Consider the following 3483-nt stretch of genomic DNA (forward strand, 5'->3'; position numbering starts at 1 on the left):
TTGTTACAGGTCTAGAAGAAACTATTGGTGGGCCTTGAGAAACATCAGTATTGAAAGTCATTGCTGGTTTATCAGACTGCAAAATTAATTTTCTCATGTGGGGAAGGCATTATTTCAAGGGGTGGGGCTGAGGGTACTACTTCCTCAGGTGGGGCAAACCCTTGAGAATCTGAAGATTCAAAATTCTCAGCTTCAACATGGTCTTCCCACACATCCCCGTCCCAAGTTATAGGATCCCATTCTTTGCCAATTAGTGCCCTTACTTTAACTGTCAACACACTCTGAGGCTGAGACTTAAATTTTCAGTGTAGTTCAGCCAACCTTACAATGAGGGTTTCAGTTTGATTTTCTGCAACTTGAGCTCTATTGCTGCAAGAGAGAAGATTCTCTTCAAGGACACACTTAGCAACTTTTAGATTGTTTACTTGTGTCTGGAGCCTTTCGATTTTATCACACAACTCCTTCCTTTCATTCATCATTTTTTCCCCAGATACTAAGAGCAGCCAGCCAGTAAAATCATTTTCTGATTTTTTTCCCATCTTGTAGAAAGCTTTGTGCACTGAATCACCTAATTCATTAAGAAAATCAAGCGCATTAGCTTCTTTAAGTTTGAAATATAATTTCAACCATGGGTCTTCAAAATTCTCTGAGCTCCCAGGAGGGAGAGAATCTGGAGAGGTTTCAGTAGTTGAAAGCGCTGGTGGATCAACAAGCCAATTCCAGTATTTTAAAAGATTCATCCTTGTACTTCTGTTACTCTAGAACCACTCCTGGTACCAACTTCTGTATTAGTCAGGGTTCTCTAGAACAGGGTTCTCACAGAACTTATGGATAGTCTCTATATAGTAAAAGAATTTATTGATGACTTACAGTCGGCAGCCCAATTCCCAACAATGGTTCAGTCGCAGCTGTGAATGGAAGTCCAAGGATCTAGCAGTTACTCAGTCTCACACAGCAAGCAGGCGAAGGAGCAAGAGCTAGACTCCCTTCTTCCAATGTCCTTATATTGTCTCCAGCAGAAGGTGTAGCCCAGATTAAAGGTGTGTTCCACCACACCCTTAATCCCAGATGAAAGGTGTAGCCCAGATAAAATGTGTGTTCCTTAAACTCGGAGATTTAATCTTCTGGAATCCATAGCCACTATGGCTCAAGATCTCCATACCAAGATCCAGATAAGGATCTCCAAGTCTCCAGATAAGGGTCACTGGTGAGCCTTCCAATTCTGGATTGTAGTTCATTCCAAATATAGTCAAGTTGACAACCAGGAATAGCCACTACATACATCAATTATGAAAATTAATGTGGCAGTTCTTCAGGAAGATAGGAGTCAACCTACCTCAAGATGCAGCTATACTAATGTTGGACATATGCCCAAAGGATGCTTCATCCTACCACAGAGACACTTGCTCAACCATGTTCACAGCTGCTCTACTCATAATACCCAGAAACTGGAAATGACCTCAATGTTCTTTTAACAAAAGAACAATGGGGGAAGAAAAATGTACAATTATGCAATGCAGAGTGTTATCCAGACATTAAAAAGAAAAGAAAGAAAAAAAGAGTAACATCCTAAAATTGGCAGGTAAATGGATGGAACTAGAAAAAAAAAAATCATCCTGACTGAGGGATTCCAGGCCCAGAGAGAACTAGCATGCATGGGCTTCTATGTAGCTGTTAACTGTTTGGTAACCAAGTTATAATCCATTAAACCACAGAGCTTCTGTATGGAGTAAGAGACTAGGAGTGGGGACAGACTGTAGGAAACCAAATAGAATAGATAGTCATGGATGGATGGGGGCAGGGACTAGAACAGGAGGATGGAGTTGGGAAAAAGAGGGAAGAGGGAAATGAAGGAGAGAATATGGGAAGAGAAGGCTAAGTGTAAGGGGCATTTGAGGGGCTGTATGAAAACCGAATACAGTAGAAGTGTCCATATATACATATACATCTTCATATGTATCACACACACACACACACACACACACACGAAGGCGGTATAAATGGAACTGAAAAATAATGGGGGGAGACGGAGCCCCAAATGACTGTCTCTTGTCACCAAATGAAGCTTTCAGTCTTAGGATTGTGTTGTATCTAATTGAGTTGTTGGCCAAAGGGGTCCATAGGAGCCTCCAAACAACCCAGGCTGCTGCCAAGATGATTGGTTACTCCCCCCATGTGGAGCGCCGCTATCTCGTAAACATCCTGTGCTGAGTCATTTCCTCAGTACTATCTCGTAAACATCCTGTGCTGAGTCATTTCCTCAGTACTATCTCGTAAACATCCTGTGCTGAGTCATTTCCTCAATAACAACTCGTAAACATCCTGTGCTGGAAATCCCCGCCCCGGGCAGCTCCGCCTCAGGGATGGGGCAATCAGTGTTGAGCCAATCATGGCTTGCCACGTCCGAGGCAGGGAGAATTTCTTATAAAAGGGAGGGGCTCGGATTGCCTGGGGTCTCCGGTTGTGAAGCTTATGCTCTCCCTCTCAAGACGCATAAAGCTTGCTGCAGAAGAACCCTATTGTGTGTGGTGTCCTTATTCGCGGGCGAATTAGAGAACACTCACATCTGGTGCCGAAAACCCGGGAAAACAAAGAACATCGTGAGCACCGTCGGAGATCCCTCGGTGACGGGGAGGGTCCAGAACTGCAGGAACTACGTCTCGGAAAGGTATGCCTGAATTTTACCTGACCCTTTCGCACTCCCTTCAACTAACTGGGCCGTGGGAGGGATTGCCCGAGGCTTTAATTATCGTCTTCGTGGCTTTGGTTGTATGGTTCCTAGCCCGAAAGAAAGGGCAAAAGGTTTTAGAAGCTATGCAGGAAGGTATGTCAGAATCCGAGCGTAGTGAGAGGATGGGTGTGCGCACAAAAACCGTAAAAAAGGCAAAAAAGGGAAGTGAAAAAGGACCTCCCGGGAGAAATAGAAAGGGAGAGAAGGGGAGCAGCAGGCCCGGGTTATATCCGACCCGAGAACTGGCTGCCCTCCACCTAAGAGATACCTCGGATTCTTCTGAAACCGAGGATAGTAAGCTGACCTCGGAGGAAGAGGGCGAGTTAGAAGAAGAAGCAGTTAGATATAAAGGAGAAAGGTATCACCCAGATGAAGGCGGGCGACCTGAGTCAAGTAAGCCCGCGTCCGGTGTCTTCTCTAAGGATAGGAGATTGTTGGCTGCCGCCATTCCCTCCGCTCCCCCACCTTATGAGGCCCGGTCATCCACAACTTCCTTTTTTCCCCAAAGGATCCTCCGCAAGCTACACTTAGCGTTTCCTGTTTATGAACAGGAAGGGGGGAGAATCTACGCTCCTGTAGACTATAGTCAGATAAAAGATCTTGCAGAATCAGTAAGAAAATATGGTCCCAATGCTAATTTTACTATTATGATTCTTGAAAGAATGGCACAAACTGCCATGACACCTAGTGATTGGCAAATGGTGGTTAAGGCCGCCTTGCCTACCATGGGACAATACATAGAATGGAAAGCC

This window comes from Mus caroli, unplaced genomic scaffold, assembly GCF_978045245.1.
Source record: "Mus caroli unplaced genomic scaffold, Mus_caroli_1 scaffold_9, whole genome shotgun sequence".
Classification (NCBI taxonomy): domain Eukaryota; kingdom Metazoa; phylum Chordata; class Mammalia; order Rodentia; family Muridae; genus Mus; species Mus caroli.